The sequence below is a fragment of the Mobula birostris genome, chromosome 17 (assembly GCF_030028105.1).
Source record: "Mobula birostris isolate sMobBir1 chromosome 17, sMobBir1.hap1, whole genome shotgun sequence".
Lineage (NCBI taxonomy): Eukaryota > Metazoa > Chordata > Chondrichthyes > Myliobatiformes > Myliobatidae > Mobula > Mobula birostris.
The window spans coordinates 64,250,655-64,270,522 of NC_092386.1; the positions used below are offsets into that span (position 1 = coordinate 64,250,655).

The 19,868-nt window shown below is 43.0% G+C and overlaps 1 protein-coding gene across 2 annotated transcripts in view; it reads right to left on the reverse strand.

Annotated features, from left to right (window-relative positions):
* Window positions 1-16,444, reverse strand: part of xpa (xeroderma pigmentosum, complementation group A) — a 35,315-nt gene extending 18,871 nt beyond the window's left edge. The window contains exons 1-2 of one of the 2 annotated variants that reach the window (XM_072281812.1): window positions 16,312-16,444; window positions 13,501-13,612 (exon numbers count right to left, since the gene is read on the reverse strand). The gene's annotated coding sequence lies outside the window, so the exon portion shown is untranslated. Of the gene's footprint in view, window positions 1-13,500; window positions 13,616-16,311 lie in introns of both variants that reach the window. The other variant, XM_072281811.1, reaches the window with a different exon arrangement.
* Window positions 16,445-19,868: the final 3,424 nt, after the last annotated feature.

Genomic DNA, 19,868 nt, shown 5'->3' on the forward strand with positions numbered 1-19,868 from the left:
CTTCCCAGAGTTACAATGAAAGTTCAATCCATCAAGAGATAAAATGAACACGATGTTCACACCTTGTGGCACATCTTAGAAGAAACTGGAGCTGCACCATACATTGTACATGTTTTTTTTCCCTCTTGGCAAAAACTTTATCAACCAAGAGATTATACAGAATTTTTCCCAAGTTTGAATGTTCTCAGAAATTCACTACCATTCTATGTCTGCTCAGCAAGAACACACAAGCATAGTCCTAAGCAGGAGATCTACCATAGGCCTTATCTTGTACAACCCATGGGCAAGCAATCATACCAACCATTTTCTCAATCTTCCTTACTGTAATACTGCACCTCATCTCCAGAAAGTTTCCGCCTAGAAAGGAGTTAACTGACAGGACATATGGTCTCTGTAGCACACAAGATGCTGGAGGAACTCAGCAAGTCAGGCATCATGGTAGTGCAGCAGTAAGCCAGATACTATTATAGCTTGGGGTGTCAGAATTCAGAGTTCAATTCTGGCACCATCTGTAGTCCTCAGTGTAGAATGCATGTGTCTCCAGGAGCTCCAGTTTCCTCCCACAGTCCAAAGATATACCAGGTTAATTGGTCATTGTAAATTGTCCTGTGATTAGGCTAGGGTCAAATCTGGGGCTGCCACGCAGTGTGGCTTGAAGGGCCAATTCCACGGTGTAGCTCAGTAAATAAATAAATAAATGATTTCTCAAGACAAATGGACATTTGACATTTCAGGTCAGGACCCTTCATCTTGACCTTCAGATACAATCCTGAAGCAAAATCATCCTGAGATCAGGGCCAGATACTATCTACATATGTGCACATGCAAAGGCAGAGTTCCAAATGACACTGATGCCTTCAATGAAGCAGACGAAAAGATTAGTCCGGCATTAAACATTCAGATTCTCCCCCACCCATTAAATGGAACCAATGTTGAAATCAAGAAAAATGAGGATTGCTTTCAAAATCTCAGTCATTTCTCAACAAGTGGAATCACTGAAGAAATTCACCACTGTCACAAGTATATCACAACAGCCTTCTGATGTCTGTTATTCTCTGACAACACTTCCAGACAAATAATCACACTCCAGAGTTCCGTTAAACAACTTAATTAATATGTGCACATACTAATTAGTTAACATGCAGTGTTACATTTACTTTCTGTTACTAACTGGGATATTACCCACACACTTGCGAACTGGCCTGGTTCATGACAAGCTGTTTTCTCAACTCTGTCTCAGGCTGACTGCCTTTTCCTTGCAATTACTGATCCAAGGATACATCCCTACACATACTCTCCAGGTGCCTCCTGTTTTCCATACATAGTGTTTTAAGACTACAAATTCATCCTTTTCCGGAGAAGTATCTGTTTTTACAACTTCTTTACCTAGCATCTTTACTCCTAAACATGAGCTAATCTCTCAGCTTTATGGTCCATCAGTTGTCCCTTCATTTGTAACAAGATCAACAGACAAGGTACATCTGCACATGTTATTCAAAGTCACTCCATGTTTCTCATAGCCCAAAGTCTGAACTTTCAATCTCATCAAAAACACAAGAAAATCTGCAGATGCTGGAATTCCAAGACAAAACACACAAAATGCCGGAGGAACTCAGCAGGTCAGGCAGCACCTATGGAAATGAATGAACAGTTGACGTTTCAGGCCAGGGTCCTTCATCAGGAAGTCAGAGTCAGAAGGTGGAGGTGGGGGGAGTGGAGGAAGAAGTACAAGATGGTAGGTGTTAAGTAAAAGGTAAGCGGGAGGAGCACCAGAGGGAAGTGATGGGCAGATAAGGAGATACGGTGAGAGAGGGAAACAGGAGCGGGGAATGGTGAAGGTGGGGCAAGGGTGGCTTTTACCAGAAGTGAGAGAAATTGATATTTATGCCATCAGGTTGGAGGCTACCCAGGGTGGAATATCAGGTGTACTAAAGGATGGGAGAAGGGTCTGCACGCCATGCCTCAACTGATAGACCAAATAGCCTCTCATTGGAATTTTATTCATAGATATATGACCAACTGCTAGACACACAAGTACAAGGATACTCTACACAAGAAATCTTACCTGCATTAACTTGCCCAGTCAACTCTTTGATTGGAGAAGTTTCACTCCTAGAGCTTTTTGGATTAAATTCTATTCACAGACACTGCCTGAGGCACTGAATTCCTTAAACAGATCTGTTTGCTGCTCCAGACTGTTGCCCAAAGTTAGCTTCAGAAATACCAGCTCATCTTCTGTCTAGGCAAATTACACACCTCAGGACAGAATGCTGAAGTCAGTAATCCCAGAAAACCAGTCTTACCTGTTTGCACCAGAACTGACCAGTTCCCTCCACTACTCCCTCTCTCTACAATTCACAGCATGCTTTTGCCATTCTTCCAATTTTGACAAAAAGTTCAGTGAAAATTTATTATCCAAGTATGTATACGATACACCAACATGAGATTTATTTTCTCACAGCCACCCACAGGAAAATAAAAAAATACAACAGAATACATGAAAAGCCATACACAACAAAAGCAGAGTCCCTGAAAGTGCATCTACAGGTTGTGTAGTCAATTCAGTGTTGAGGTGAGTGAAGGAAACCAATGACTGAATTGAATTGACTTTATTACTTATATCCTTCATATACATGAGTAAAAATCTTTACTTTCATCTCCGTCTAAATGTGCAATTTACAGTAATTTATAATAAATATTATGTACAAAAGGATAGTCATCGGCATTTATTTCAAGGGGAATAGATTATAAAAATAAGGAGATAATGCTGAATCTAGTCAGGCTACACTTGGAGTACTGTCAACAGTTTTGGGCCCCATAACTCAGAAGGGATGTGTGGTCATTGCAGGGAGACCAGAGGTGTTCACGAGGATTATTCCAGGAATGAAGGGGTTAACACATGAGGAGCGTTTGGCAGCTTTGGGCCTGTACTTACTGGAATTTAGAGGAATGCGTGGGGATCTCATTGAAACTTACCGAATGTTGAAAGGACTAGATAAGGTGGATGTGGAGAGGATATTTTCTCTGGTGGAGGAATCCAGAAGTAGACAGCACAACCTCAAAATTGAAGGATAATCTTTTAAGAACAGAGGTAAGGAGGATTTTTTTTAAAGCCAGAGAGTAGAGAATCTGTGGAATGCTCTGCCACAGACTGTGGTGGAGGACAAGTCCATGTGTGTATTTAAGGTGGAAGTTGATAGTTTCCTGATTGGTCAGGGAATCAAAGGATATGGTGAGAAGGCAAGTTAAAGGGGCTGAGTGGGATCTGGGATCAGCCATGATGGAATGGTAAAGCAGACTTGATGGGCTGAATGGCCTAATTCTGCTCCTACTTCTTATGGTCCCCATATATTGCCAGCACCATCTCGTAAGATCTTTGAGCTGAGCGACTAACCCCCATTTCTCTTTACACAGATGCCACCTGATCTGTTCACTATCTCTTGCATTTTGTTTTTAAAACAAAGAGAATCAATGAAACACATATGACTGATGCAACAGACATAGAATTCCAAAAAGCCACACCAGGACCGGTTTAATATTGACAATATTCTTGCCGACCGGCCAACCGGGGGGGGGGGTAGGGTTGACAACGGACAAGAGTAGCTGTCAAATACATTGAGCTTACCCCGAGAAAGACTACAATGACCATGAAGCCTTGCGTGGGCACCAGTGCGCATGCGTGTGCCTGCCAATTTTTTTCTGCAAATCGTTTTTGCCGATTCTGTTCGGGGGGGGGGGGAGGGGTGTTAATCCCGAACAGAATATAGGTGGTAAGTGGCTAATACACTTAATTTCGTTTCTAAAAGGGTTTATCTAACGAATTTAATATTAAACACACAGCGCATATTTTCCTTGCATGAATATAGTGATAAGTCAATTATCAGGGGAGGACAGGGGAGCTTGAAGTAGGTGTTGAACGAACTTCCAGTAGAAGTGGTAGTGACAGGTTCGATACTATCATTTAAAGAAAAATTGGATAGCTATATGGACAGGAAAGGAATGGTGGGTTATGGGCTGAGTGCAGGTCGGTGGGACTAGGTGAGAGTAAGCATTCGGCACGGACTAGAAGGGCCAATATGGCCTATTTCCGTGCTGTAATTGTTATATGGTTATATAAGCAAGTCAATAGCATCATAACATTTTAAGTAACATTTGGATATTAAACACAGCACATACTTTCGCCATATGAACATATAAAATCATTGCAACACACCAGTATCGCTGAATCCTGCAACAAGACGGTCCTATCGAGGGGTGATAGGAGACAGCGATACTGAAGGGGTTTCCTTATTTCCAGTCTATTCCAAAATTTCCTTTTTGTTGCATACATTGCAGAAAACTCCGCTTCGCAGAAAAATGTTGGAAATGGAAGCAATGTTTTCAGTGCTTTCGTGGCTATCTCAGGATATTTAGCCTTGACTTTGATCCGGAATGCCGGCAGAGATGTTATGTCAAACATACTTTTCAGCCCGCCGTCATTTGCAAGCTCGAGGAGTTGATCTCCTTCCCGCGCTGACATGGATGATGCGTGGGTAATGACCTCGCGTGCGATCAAGTTCAACGGTGGGCGTGACAGGGAATGAGGAAAGGTGCAGCTGACTCCTATTGCCAAATCATATTGTTTCCTCGCAGCCCAGTGGTTGGGGACCACTGTAATAACACATAAAAAACGTTGGAGGAACGCGGCAGGTCAGGCAGCATCTACAGAAATGAATAAACAGTTGACACTTGGGGCTGAGACCCCTCATCAGGACTATGTAAAAACAATCCTGCTTGTCCCACTTTCCTGCTCTCTGCTCTATCCCAATAAATTCTTTCCTTTTGGATAGTCAAATACTTTAATTTTGAATTTTATTTGTCTTTGTTATGGTAGTTAATAGTGTAATTCCTATGACACTCAGTTAGTCACTCCCACATGGGAAGAGTTCACATACTGTACAAGCAGTGTTATCAATTAAATTCAAAGGAATATTCTGCATTGAATTGAATTGACTTTATTACTTACATCCTTCATATACATGTGTAAAAGTCTTTATGTTATGTCTCTATTCAAATGTGCTATTATAGTAATTTATAATAAATATTATGTATAACAGGACAGTCAATATAACATAGAAATACAGTAGCATCAGCATGAATTAAGCAGTCTGATGGCCTGGCGTTAGAAGCTGTCTCGGAGCCCGTTGGTCCTGGCTTTTATGCTGCAGTACCGTTTCCCGGATGGTAGCAGTTTGTGGTTGGGATGACTCAAGTCTTCAATGATCCTTTTTACACACCTGTCTCTGTAAATGTCCTGAATAGTGGGAAGTTCACACCTACAGATGCGCTGGACTGTCCACACCACTCTCTGCAGAGTCCTGCCATTAAGGGAGGTACAGTTCCCATACCAGGCATTGATGCAGCCAGTCAGGATCCTATCAATCGTGCCCCCATAGAAAGTTCTTAGAATTTAGGGGGCCATACCAAACTTCTTGAACCGTCTGAGATGAAAGAGGCACTGTCTAATTTAATTAGCAGATTGGAGCTGTGGGTGGCGACACAGTCATGGGTATACAGAGAGTTAAAGGAAGGGACTTAGTACACAGCCCTGAGGGGCACCTGTGTTGAGGGTCAGAGGGGCAGAGATGAGGGAGCCCACTCTTACCACCTGCCAGCGATCTGACAGGCAATCCAGGATCCATTTACACAAGGCAGGGTGAAAGCTGAGGTCTCCGAGTTTCTTTCGAGTCGGGAGGGAATTATGATGTTGAAAGCTGAACTGTAGTATGCCGGCTTCCTTGTGTGTGCTTTACACCAGCAGTCCCCAGCAAGGAAACGATATGATTAGGCGATAGGAGTCAGCTGCACCTTTCCTCATTCCCTGTCACGCCCACTGTTGAACTTGAACGCACGCGAGGTCATTATGCACGTGTCATCCATGTCAGCGTGGGAAGGAGATCAACTCCTCGAGCTTGCAAATGACGGCGGGCTGAAAAGTATGTTTGACATAACATCTCTGCCGGCATTCTGGATCAAAGTCAAGGCTGAATATCCTGAGATAGCCACGAAAGCACTAAAGACGTTGCTTCCATTTTCAACATATCTCTGCAATGAATGCAACGAAAACTAAATTGCAGAATAGACTGGACATAAGGAACCCCCTTCGAGTATCGCTGTCTCCCATCACCCCTCAATGGGACCGTCTTGTTGCAGGGAACAAGCTCAGGGCTCCCACTGATTCAGCGATATTGGTGTGTTGCAATGATTTTATATGTTCATACGAGGAACATATGTGCTGTGTGTTTAATATCCAAATGTTACTTAAAATGTTATGATGCTATTGACTTATATAACCATATAACAATTACAGCACGGAAACAGGCCACCTCTGCCCTTCTAGTCCGTGCCGAATGCTACTCTCACCTCGTCCCACCGACCTGCACTCAGCCCATAACCCTCCATTCCTTTCCTGTCCATATAGCTGTCCAATTTTTCTTTAAATGATAATACCGAACCTGCCTCTACCACTTGCACTGGAAGTTCGTTCAACACTTACTTCAAGCTCCCCTGATAATTGACTTACCACTATATTCATGCGAGGAAAATATGCGCTGTGCTTTTAATATTAAATTCATTAGATAAACCCTTTTAGAAACAAAATTGAGTGTATTAGCCACTAATCACCTATATTCCGGTCGTGATTACCCCCCCCCCCGAACAGAAATGCCAAAAACGATTTGTAGAAAAAAATCAGCATGTACACGCATACGCAAGTCATGCATGTGCACACAGGTGACCGCGCAAGGCTTCATGGTCATGGTAGTCTTTCTCGGAGTAAACATAACGTATTTGACTGCTACTCTTGTCCATTGGCAACCCTACCCCCCCCCCCCACCCCCATGTCGGCTGGTCCGCAAGAATATTGCCAATAATAAACAGGTCCGCCGTGCAAAAAAGGTTGGGGACCCCTGCTTTACACTATCCCACAATAGTGAACACAACATGGTGTCAAAAGTGGTTGATCGTTGATGAATTCATGCTACTGACCAAATGAGATCCCCGACAAGAAAGACTTTACAGTAAGTGTTTTTGTTGCATATATCTATGAGATATCCAGAGACTTATCAACCTAATCTGCCTATGCTAGTTTGTTAACTGAGCTGAGAACTGGCCAGGGTTGCTACGCAACACTTCAGGATACACCCAAAAGTAGACACAGTGTAATAATCTGTGGGCCACCAGCCTGGGGATATGTACAGAGACACAAACACAGCAGAGAAGTCAGTCAAACTCTCAGGGAGTGAAAAGACAACTTTTGTTGTCCAAATAATTAAACAAACAAGCAGGAAAATGGAGCAAGTACCTGCATTATCTATTTTCTGCTTACCTAATAAAGTCCCGAGACATTTGATTTCTCTGAACCAGTGGACTTTGAGAGATGACTTAGATGCTTTGAGAGATTCAGGGTTGCAAGCAATCTCACTCAAGCTTCAGAAGAGCATCAAGTCAGCACACTGATGTACTCCAAGGGTGACAAAGCAGATGACATCATGGATGGATTAGGACTGACAGATGCTCAGGAAAAGGAGTACAAAACAGTGCAGGACAAATTCAAAAAAAATTTCACAGGAAAATGAAATGTGATATACAAGAGGTGCAGACAGAAAGACTACAGAAAGAGGGGACTGTAGAGCTCAGCTCAAACAAAATAGACAAGCAAAACAAAGAGCAGGTAAAATGTCTGACTGCAGGAGTTGTGGCAAGTCTCCACATCAAAGAGCTCTGTCCAATAACATAAGTGAAATGGCACCAATGCAACAGTCTTGGCCATTATCATCACGGCTGATCCAATTTTCCTCTCAGCCCCAATCCCGTCTTCTCCCCATGGTCCTTCATGCCCTGACCAATCAAGAATTTATCAACCTCTGCCTTTAATACACATACATACTTGGCCTCCACAGTTGCCCAGATTCACCACACTCTGGCTAAAGTAATTCCTCATCTTCATTCTAAAAGGTCGTCACTCTATTCTGAGGCTGTGTCCTCTAGTCTTAGACTCTCCCACCATAGGAAACATCATCTCCACATCCACTCTACCGAGTGCTTTCACCATTCAATAGGTTTCAATGAATTTGCCCCTCATTCTTCTGAATTCTAGTGAATATAGGCCCAAAGCCGTCAAAAGGTCTTCATATGACAAGCCGTTCAAAACTGGAATCATTTTCATGAACCTCCTTCCAACCCTCTCCATTTTCAACACGTCCTTTCTAAGGGGTCCAAAACTGCTCACTATACACCAAATAAGGCCACATCAGTGCTTCATACAGTCACAACATTACATCATTGCTTTGATATTCTAGTCCTCTCAAAATGAATGCTAATATCACATTTGCCTTCCTCATCACAGACTCAACCTGCAAAATAACCTTTAGAGAAATCTGCCAAGGACTCCCACATCCCTCTACACCACTTTTTTTTGTATTTTCTCTCTATTTAGAAAATAGTCAACCCTTTTATTTCTTCTACCAAACTGCATGACCATGCACTTCCCGACACTGTATTCCATCTGCTACTTCTTTGTTCATTCTCGTCTTAAGTCCTTCTGTACCCTCTACTTCCTCAAAACTACCTGCCTCTCCACTTATCTTCATGTTATCTGTAAACTTTACAACAAAGCCATCCATTGTATTATCCAAATCACTGACATATCGAGAAAGAAGAATCGGTCCCAACAGACCCCCCTGGAACACCAGTAGTCACTGTCAGCCAACCAGTAAAGGATCTCTTTATTCCCACTCTTTGCCTCCTGCCAGTCAGCCACTGCTTTATCCATACTACAATCTTTCCTGAAATACCTTGGGCTTGTAGCTTGTTAAGCAGCCTCACGTGTGGAACCTTGACAAAGGTCTTCTGAAAATCCAAGTACACAACATTAACCAATTCTCCTTTGTCTATCCTACTTGTTATTTCTTCAAATAATTCCAACAGATTTGTCAGGCAAGATTTTTCCTTAAGGAAACCATGCTGACTACAACCTATTCCATCATGTGCCTCCAAGTACCCCAGCAATCGACTCTAACATCTTCCCAACCACTGAGGTCAGGCTAAATGGCCTATAATTTCTTTTCTTCTGCCTCTCTCCTTTGTTGAAGTGTGGAGTGACTTTGCAATTTTCCAATTTTCCAGAACCATTCCAGAATCTAGTGTTTCCTGAAAGATCATTACACAATCTCTTCAGCCACCTGCTTCAGAACCCTGGGGTATACACCATCTGGTCCAGGAGACCTTTCAGTTTCCCCAAGAACCTTTTCTCTAGTAATGCTAACTTCACACACTTCATGACCTGACACCTGGAACTTCCACCATACTGCCAGGGTCTTCCAAGTGAAGACTGATGCAATATACTTATTCAGCTCATTTGCCATTTCTCGTCCCCAATTACTACCTCTCCAGCATCATTTTCCAATGGTCCGATATCCACTCTTGCCTCTTTTACACTTTGTATCTGAAGAAACTTTTGGTATCCTCTTTAATATAATTGGCTAGCTTGCTTTCGCATTCCATCTTTACCTTTTTAATTACTTTTTGGATGCCTTCTATTGGTATTTAAAAGCTTCCCAATCCTCTATCTTCCCACTAATATTTGCTTTACTATATGCCCTTTTGGGTTTTATGTTGGGTTTGACTTCCCTTATTAGCCACGGTTGTGTCGTCTTGCCTTTAAAGTACTTCTTCCTCTTTGGGATGTATATATCCTGTGCCTTCCAAACATTCCAGCCACTGCTGCTCTGCTGTCATCCCTGCCAGTGTTCTTTTCCAATTAATTCTGGCCAACTCCTCTCTCATGCTTCTATAATTCCCATTACTCCACTGTAATACTGATACATCTGACTAACTGCTCCTTCCAAAATTTAGGGTGAATTCAATCATATTCTGATCTCACAACCCCCAAGGGTTCTTTTACTATAAGCTCTTTAATCACTTCCAGTTCATTGCACAACACCAAAATCCAGAATAGCTGATCCCTTACTGGGCTGTTCTAAAAAGACATCTTGTGGGCATTCTAGAAATTCGTCTTCTTGGAATCCAGCACCAACTTGATTTTCCCGATCCACCAGCATACTGAAATCCCCCATGGCTATTGTAACATTGCCCTTTTGGCATGCATTTTCTATCTCCTGTTTTAATTTGTAGACCACATCTTTACTACTGCTTGGGGTCTGTTTACAACTCCTATCAGGGTCTTTTTACTCTTGCAGTTCCTTAGCTCTATACACAATGATTCAACACTTTCCAACCCTATGTCACCTGTTTCTAATAATTTGATTTCACTTTTTACCACACAGCAACATCACCCCTTCTGCCTTCCTGCCTGGCTTTTTGATACAGTGTGCATCCTTGGACATTAAGCTCCCAGCTTTAATCTTCTTTCAACCACATTCAGACAAACTGGCAAGAGTTCAGAAAATGGAACAACCTACGAATGTATCAGAGATCTGCAGTTTCCTTGGCACGGTAAACCAGCTGGGAAAGTTCATTCCAGATTTGGCAGAGAAAACAAAGCCACTATGTGATATCCTCTCCCAGAGAAAACGTTTGAACCTGGGACGCGCTGCAGAAGTCTCATCACTTAAAGCAGAGCTTATCTCTCCACCAACATTGTTGTTCTTTGATCTGAACAAAGCAACCAAGATCTCTGCAGATGCCTCTTCCTTCGACCTAGGAGGAGTGCACATGCAAAACTGCAGTGGTGTATGGAAACCAGAGGCATATGTATCAACAGCACTGACTCCTTCTGAACAGTGTAATGCCCAAATCAAAAAGGAGACAGACTCTCATGCTGCTACTTGATAGGCACTAAATTCCTACTTGAAACAGACCTACAGTCACTTGTCAGACTCCTCAGCTTGAAACACTTCAATAACTGCTCCACATCTGCAAAGATTCAGAATGAGGCTTATGCAATACTGTTATGACATTGAACATGTCCCAGGCAAATATTTCCCACCACTGGACAGTCTGTCAAGGATGCCATGCAAGAATGAGTGGACAGAAGCTAACTGTGCTCTCATGGAAGATACCAACATCTACTTAGCTCAGGTATGTGAATGCTTTCCTGCATAAGGAAACAGGATGAAGTTCAAACTAAGTTGAAAAAGGACCAAATCTACAGCAAGATTATGCAATACCATGAGCATGGATGGCCAACTGTTCCAAAAGAAGCTCACAAATTGAGACCTTACTGGCTTAAAAGAGAGACACTCACCATTCTTGATGGTTTGCTGCTAAAGGGTGCCAAACTCATTATTCCTGCTTCTGTACACGTCAAAATCATCAGTCAAATCCACCAAGGTTTTGAAAAATGTCATCTAAAGAGCAAGGCAATCATGTGGTGGCCTGGTCTGAGCAAACATCTGGGAGATTGTGTAAAGCAATGTGAAGCCTACAGAAAATCATGCTGAACCTCACTGTCCCACAGAATTCCCAGACTTCCAATGACAAATTGCAGACACCGACATTTTCAAGTTGAAAAGAGACAAATATACTCTCACTGGATTATTACTCATGGAACTTTGAGCAGCGGTCCAATATTCAGCTGCTCAGAGTTCAAAGCCTTTGTTAGAGACGATGAGTCCAAACACCAGACAAGCAGTCCATAGTAGCCACAGGCAAATGGAAAAGCAGAAAGAACAGTGCAAACTGTTAAGAGTCTTCTACTAAAAACAAAAGACCCCACAAAGCACTGCTGGCTTATCACTCCTGACTTCTTACAAATGGCTACGGTTCATCAGAGATGTCAATGGGCTGGAGACTGAGAACAAGCCCGTCTGTTCTTCCTTCCCTTCTCCAATTTCACTTACAGGACTTAAACAAAGTGAGAAATTTTGAGACAATACAGTGTGAGAAAACGAAAAGCATGCATAATCTCAGATTCAGAACAAAATCTTTGTCACCACCCAGGAGTGGTGAAATTGTTTGGGTTTCAGACCAATCCACCAAAGGAACAATAGTCCAGCAGCATGCACGACGATTGTTTGTGATCAGAACATCATAAGGTGACATCAGGCAGAACAAGCATGTATTTATGCAACTTCAAAGTCCACGAGAGGTAGAGAAAGAAATACAGTGACCTGATTCTTATGACGAGGACAACTTACCTGAGGTGGACGCACCTGTTCAAGAAGCTCAATCTGCTCCAACACTTTGAGGAACCTATATCAGATATCGCTGTTTACCTGTCCCACCACGGATATATTCTAACAGCTTAGGGCACATAACTAAAGAGGCAAAATAACTCCCTCACTTTTCCAGAGTGTTCAGGTAGTCAGTTAAGTGTTTTTTAATTATAAGAGTTCTAATTAAAATATTTCTAAACAAAAAGGACTTAGTGGGAAAAAAAAGAGAAAAACAAAGAAACACAGTTATAATGTTGGAAGTTCCTTTTTGTGTTTCTGTAAGGAGCATAGGTTACGTGCTATGGGCAAAGTGAACTGAATCGTTCAATTTTAGTGATAATTTCAATGTAATTCTAGAGACATAGTACATTCCTAGTTTTTCTTTTTCTTCCCCCCCAAGAAGGGGAGATGTGGTGGTACTTAATAATGTTATTCCTATGTCACTCAGTTAGCCGCTCCCACATGGGAGGAGTTCACATACCGTACAAACAGGGTTATCAATAAAGTTCAGAAGAATATCCCGCATGCTGGCATCCTGGCGTGGGCTCTGCACTCTCCCTCAATATTGAACACAACAGTCTTTATCCAAAACTAATCTTCTCCATCTGACCAAAGGACTTTACTTTGTATCTTATTTATTTTCCATTTACCAATAACTAAGTCTTTACAGACCAAAGTGCAGATCATGTTGAAACCTACTGACTTTAAATTGTCAAATGCAATAAATAGCTTCAATTAGATTAGTTTTTATTTGAAGATTAACAACCACAGCTCAGATGATAACACACTTACAGTATTTCTCAATCAGAAGCTATGGGCATAAGTTTGACTGCTGCAAAAGTTCAGTCAGCAGCATGGTAGCATACTGGCTAGCACAATGCTTTACAATGCCATTGATCAGTGATTGCAGTTTGATTCCCACCCCCTCTGCAAGGAGTTTATACATTCTTCCTATGACCACATAGGTTTCCTCCCACGTTCCAAAGACATATGGATTAGGGTTAGGGTTCGTAGGTTTTGTATATGCTATGTTGGCTTCTGAAAGCACGACTACATCTGCCACCTGCGCCCATCACATCCTCGGACTGTGATAGTCATTGACGCAATCAAGCGTTTTATGTACATGTGACAAATAAAGTTAATCTTTAAGATTTTAAATCTTTACACTACGTAGGGAGTTCTACAGTGCAAGACATGTTCTCTTCCTGCTTGAATGCCTGTTGCATGTTAATGCCATAAAAAAGGCAGTAATACGATTATTGCAAGCTCTTCCGTATTTTTAACAATAGCACCAAGACCCTTAACCCCCTTTCAAATAACTCACCATAATTGGAAGAGGACATACCTTCAGTAGAATGTCAATGTTTTAGCGAGGTATTTGGAAGCGGTGGAAAATGTAATGGCACATGCTAAAGAGAGCTACCCATCTCCAAGCTCTGCTCTTCTGTAAGGGCCTCCTACTGTTGAAAAGGTTTGGAAAAAGCAAGAAAGTCAGCATATGGTATGAACAAGCAAATGAGTAACAGCATCAGACCAGTTGACCCATATTGCCTGTTCCTCCATTGAATAAATTTCTACCTGAGCTGAACAAAACCTCGACTCCAGTACCTTTCTATCACATTGTTTATCAAGACTCTACTTCTGCCATTAAAACATTTGGACTTCATTTACACAAACTTTTGAGGAAGAGTTAAATTCTCACTCTGAAATATTTTGCTTTATCTCTATCTTAAAGATACAACCACTTTTAAGATAGTGACCCTTGTTCTACAATCTCCCATGAGGAAACCTCTGCTCCACATTCAATCTGTGAAGACCACTCTGAAACTTAGTTTTCATCATGTTGCTCCTCAAAACTCCAGCGGATACAAGCTGGCCTGTCTAACCTTTCCTCAAATGACAATCTCTCACCCACTGACAATGTACATTTTATTTTTTCTGCCAAAGGGAATGTTCCACTTTCCCCACATTATACATCATTTGTTAAACATCTGCCAATCATAACACTCACTATAATTCCTCTTTAGCCCCTAACCTCCACAATTTATTTTCTAACCAAATTTGTCAGAAGCCAATTTAGTAATCACACCTTTGGTACCTTGATATAAAATGCAAGTCTCCAGCATAAACCTGCTGGCATGCCAGGCATTACACCTTGCCAAAGGAAAAACAACCCATTTATGGGCACTTGCTGCTTCCAGATAATCAATTTTCTACTCTCACCAGAACAGTACTCCATAATGAAATAATGAAAGTTAATGTTGCCAGGATTTTTCTGTTTGTGTGATTTCAATTAGAAGGGACAATTTTTCAGGTACCTCACTTAGATTGAAATAAAAGCCTTTGTTGATCTTAGAACACTGTTCTATCTAGCTTCTGTACTATCTAGGAATGAACAAGACCCTGTGCAGCTAGTATACACAAGTGTGAGGGAGGAGGTGAGACAGAGGCTAGTAGGTGATAGGTAGAACTGGTGGGAGTTGACACATTAGAACATGTTTGACAAGAACAGGCCATTCAGTCCAACAAAGCTTGTCAAATTCCTACTCACATAGCGTGTTGACATAACTATCAAGTTTAGGTTTGAAAGTCTCGAAGGTATTGCTCTCAACTACACAACTAGCTGGTTTGTTCCATGTGTCCACAACTCGCTGTATAAAGAAATGCTTCCCAATTAGTCTGAAATCTCCCTTTAACCAGTCCCCACCTATGGCCCCATGTCCTTGATGATGGATTAATTTTGAAGTAGCAGCTGGCATCCAACTTACTTATACCCTGAATGATTTTGAATACTTCTATCGTGTCTCCTCATGCTAAAAAGATTTAATTGTTTCAATTTTTCTTCATAGCTCGTACCCTAGGCCTGTAGTGAGTCTCATCACCCTTCCCTGAATCCTCTCCAGTGCCTTCACATCCCTTACAGAATGAGATACCAAAATTGTACACAGTACTTAAGGTGTGGCCTCACAAGCGCATTATACCAGCTTAAGGAGAACATCTCTAGACTTGAACTCCACTGAGTGCATTATATAGCCCAACATTCTATTAGCTTTTCTAATTGCTTCTGTGCCTTGTCCAGATGTTGTTAGTGATGAGTCTACCAGGATGCCCAAATCCTTCTCATGCAGTGCACTTTCTAACTCAAGACCCCTCCCCATGCATACTTATATCTAATATTTCTACTTTCTATATGTAATATCTTAAATTTATTTACACTCAATTTCATCTGCCATTTATCTGCCCACATCTGGTTTTTGTTTAGATTGAACTGGATTGATTCTGCTGCTTGGAACGTTATCAGCCCATCTCCACAATTTTGATACAGATGCTAGTGGGTGATAAATGGAAACAGGTTGGGTACATGGAGCTAGGAGGGTGAGGAGATGGAAGGTAGAGAGGAAAAAAAGCTGGAAGATGACAAGCAGAACCGGGAAGTAGGAAGGAGGTGTCGCAGATACTAAACAGAAGGACGTGCCTTAGGAGTAGTACCCCAGGTGGACAGACGTGGGTGTTGGGCAGATAGAACCAGATGAGGTAGCAAAAAGAGTGGGGATGGGTAGGGGGGAAGAGGATGGGAAAGATGAACAAATGGAGAGTCTCGGTGCACTAGTAGAACTAGGCGAACACAAGGAGTGCGGGTTATTTGAAATTGTTAAGATCAATGTTCACACAATCTAGGCACAATCGGAGGTGTTGTCCTCATTTGCATCTGGCCTCACCGCAGCAGTGGCGAGCAGAGCTCAAATGCAACCAGGAGCTCAAGGCGGTCTCTGATATGCACGTCCGGTGTTACGTAAGTGTTGAGACGGGGGGTCGTTGTGTGCTCAGAGGGAGCGAACGGGGGTCGTTGTGTGCTCAGAGGGAGGGGACGGGGGTCGTTGTGTGCTCAGAGGGAGGGGACGGGGGTCGTTGTGTGCTCAGAGGGAGGGGACGGGGGTCGTTGTGTGCTCAGAGGGAGGGGACGGGGGTCGTTGTGTGCTCAGAGGGAGGGGACGGGGGTCGCTGGGGCTCAACCTGAAAACCACTGCACTGTGCCGCCGGTCCCGCGAGGTGGAGGGGAACAGTATTCGGCCCCCACTTCTCCTGCCACCCCGGTTTTTGCCCTCACTTTCTCCGGCGAGAGCAGGAGTTGCACGACCCACCCAGGGTCACTCACCGGGGGCCGCCCGCGCTACGGAGTCCGTCTCCGGGTCCAAAACCCCCCACCGTGGTCTCGGCCGCCGGGAGCTGGAATCACCCGCCGCGCCAAGGTGGTACGGGAGGGGCGGGGCGGCGACTGCGCAGGCGCAACCGGATGCTGCGAGGCCGACTGCCTGGTAACCGGGGTTGCCATAGTGTGTGAGGCTGGAGACCAGGCACACAACCATACAGCAACATCTTCTATTTGTCATCCGGATTATCAACTGACCGTGAACTCGTGAAGACTACCCTGGTTTATACTTCTGCGTTAACTGGACGCCGTAGCCTATGCGCGTTGTGAGCATTTATACTTGTGTTTTTACGGCGACGCGTTGACATAGAAGTATAGGCTTAAGGCTGATTTATACTTCTGCGTCAACACGTCGCAGCAAACCATACGCGGAACCCTACGCGAGAGCTTGCGTTGCTGCGACGCGCACCTCTCCCAAAATGTAACCGCGCGTCGCTGCAACGCAGAACGCAACAACTGTGATTGGTCCGCTTGGTAACATCGCATGTCATCCTTCGCTACAGTAGCTTCCCATTGGGCGACTGAAGGGCAGGGAAGGAACTCTGGCTGCAATGCTTTCCATAAAGCTTTACAGACCTCCGAAATTATGGAGGACACATTTCGCACGGAAAAAGACGCTCGCGTCTTGTTTACCCCGAGACTACCATGACCATGAAGCCTTGCGCGGGCAGGTGAGTACGCATGCGTGACGTGCGCGAACGTCCGAGCGACGCAGACACACCAATGCACAAGTATAAATGCTCACAACGCACGTAGGGCCTTCAGTCGCCCAATGGGAAGCTACTGCGGTGTAGGATGACATGCGATGCTACCAAGCGGACCAATAACAGCTGCTGCAGTCTGCGTTGCTGCGACGCGCAGTTATATTTTGGGGGAGGTGCGCGTCGCAGCAACGCAAGCTTTCGCGTCGGGTTCCGCATCGACTTTTCGTATGGCTTGCGGCGACGCAGAACTTATGGCGATGCGTTGATGCAGAAGTATAAATCAGCCTTTATGCTGGCTGATTATTGGACACGAGCGAGAAGCTTCAGACACAGAGAACAAATGAAAGACATCAACAAACCATTTTTAGCTTAGTTGAGCTATTGCAATGTGTCAGCACCATTATGCAATTAAACACATTCAATAAAAGTTAATTTCTTGTTTATCTAAATCCCTACGTGATACAAGTAGTCTGAAATTATATTTATGTTCAGCTTCAAGCGGTCTATCATAACCAAAATCAATCTCTGAAGAAGCTGATAAAGTATGTAAAAGAGTTATAATAGCAGCCTGTTTTTCTGAAAGAAACCGCTGATGATCCACAGATGTGCTGAGCCATATTTCTTCTTGAAGGCAGCTAGCTAGAGTTTCAGGATGCTTATCTCCTTGTGCACACATGCGTAGAGATAGGACCACTCCAGCCTGTTTGTGTATGTTCTGTCCATTATGCCTATTTTGTAATTTGTCTTTCGGGGCTGTCGTGTAGTGGATAACTTTGACTCCAGCCTGTCGTGTGGGGGGTATCTGAACAAATATATCTGTGTTGTAAAGGGAATTGTTTGTTAGTTGGTGGATCAGGCAGGAACAGTCACAGACAGACTGTTCCTGTTTGAGCGACTAACTGAATAAGCCCCAAGTGCTTTGAATAAAGAGTTTGTACTTATATGGTCTTTGAGTGACTTTATCCGGATTCAATTTCCACAAAGCAACACTTCGGAAAAAATTTGTTGTCCAGTGATATCGATAGAACAGGGGATCCTACACTCTTTTACCTCAAGGAAGAGATATGAGTGCAGATGCATTCAAAGTGTATGTTAATATATTCGGTTGTGATATTGATTAGCTTGAACTAGATGTTCAACTAATATACTTAAAATGACCTATGCATATAGGTCTCAGTTTTAAGATCTCTATAACTGATGTTGTCAGTATTTATTGCTTATTTATTTGTTAGTATTTTTTTTGTTTTTATACTTGCACAGTTGTTGTCTTTTGCTCATTGGCTGTTTGTCTGTTTATGCTGGGGAAGGCTTTACCCATGATGGACAGGGCTGTATCCGCTACGTTTTGTAGGCTTTTCTGTTCAATGACATCGGTGTTTCTGTACCAGGCTGTGATCCAGCTAGTCAGTATACTCTCCACTGCACATTTATGAAAGTCTGCCGTGCCTTCTCTGTAGTGGTAGTTATATGCTGGGCCCAGAACAGATCCTCTGAAATGATAACGCCAAGGAGTTTAAAGTTGCTGACCCTCTGCATCTCTGATTCCCCTGTCTTTGTTGTGTGCAATTTTTCATTGATTCTATTGTGTTTCTCTGTATTTCCTGTGAATGCCTGTAGAAAATTAGTTTCAGGGTAGTATATGATGACATAAATGCACTTTGATAATAAATTTACTTGGTGCTTTGATATGCTGGATAAAGAGGCTCCGGGGGAGGTAGGTAAGGATAAGAGGATCCCTCTCCCCATTGTGACAGCGGGAGGATGGTGTGAGGGCAGATGTGTGGGTAATCGAGGAGATGTGGGTGAGGGCAGAATCAATGGTGGTGGAAGGGAAACCACATTCTTTGAAGAAGGAAGGCATCTCTGATGTTCTGGGATGATAAGCTTCCTCCGCAGAACAGATGTGGCAGAGACAGATGGACTGAGAAAGTGAATAGGATTTTTACATGTGACAGGATGGGAAGAGCTATAGCCAAGCTCCCTGTGAAAGAAAAATATCAGGAGACAGTCTGTCTCCAGAGATGGAGACAGAGAGATCGAGAAAGGGGAGAGGTGTCCAAAATAGACAAAGTATATTTGAGGGACCAAGTAAAACTGTAGCACAGAAAGAGTGCTTGGAATCTTGACTGTTCCACGTAGCTGATGAAAAGGCAGACTTAGCTGTGGCCCCTGCGGATACCGTGGCTTCACATTGGGTTTGAAGAAAGTGGGAGGAGCCATAAGAGGAATTGTTGAGGTGAGAACTAGTTCCACCGGAGAGAGGAGGGTGGTGATAGAACAGAAATGATTAAACCTGTTGTCAAAGAAAAAGCGGAGAGCTTTAAAGCCTTCCTGATGGGGGCAGTGGTGTATAGGGACTGGACATCCATAGTGAAAATGAGGCGATCAGAGCCAGGGCGCTTACAGTAACACAGCGGTTAGCATGATGCTCAGGGTGTTGAAGTTCAGAGTTCAGTTCTAACGCCATCTGTAAGGAGTTTGTATATCCTTCCTGTGAGCATGTGGGCTTCCTGCAGGTGCTCTGGTTTCTTCCTTGTTCCAAAGACATACTGGTTAATAGGTTTATTGTGTTATGTTTTGTAACTCCAAAACATAAAAACTAATTGAAAGGAAAACAGAAGAGCTGGGAATGCTGGAAACATTGTTTTTACTTTCGCACATATGACATGGTGGTGTAATGATGTATGCCATTTACGTACTTTTATATATAACCTGCAATGCATTATATAAACAACAAAGAATGCTTAATCAAACAATATATTTACAATATTACTCAGACATTAGTGAAACATTAAATAC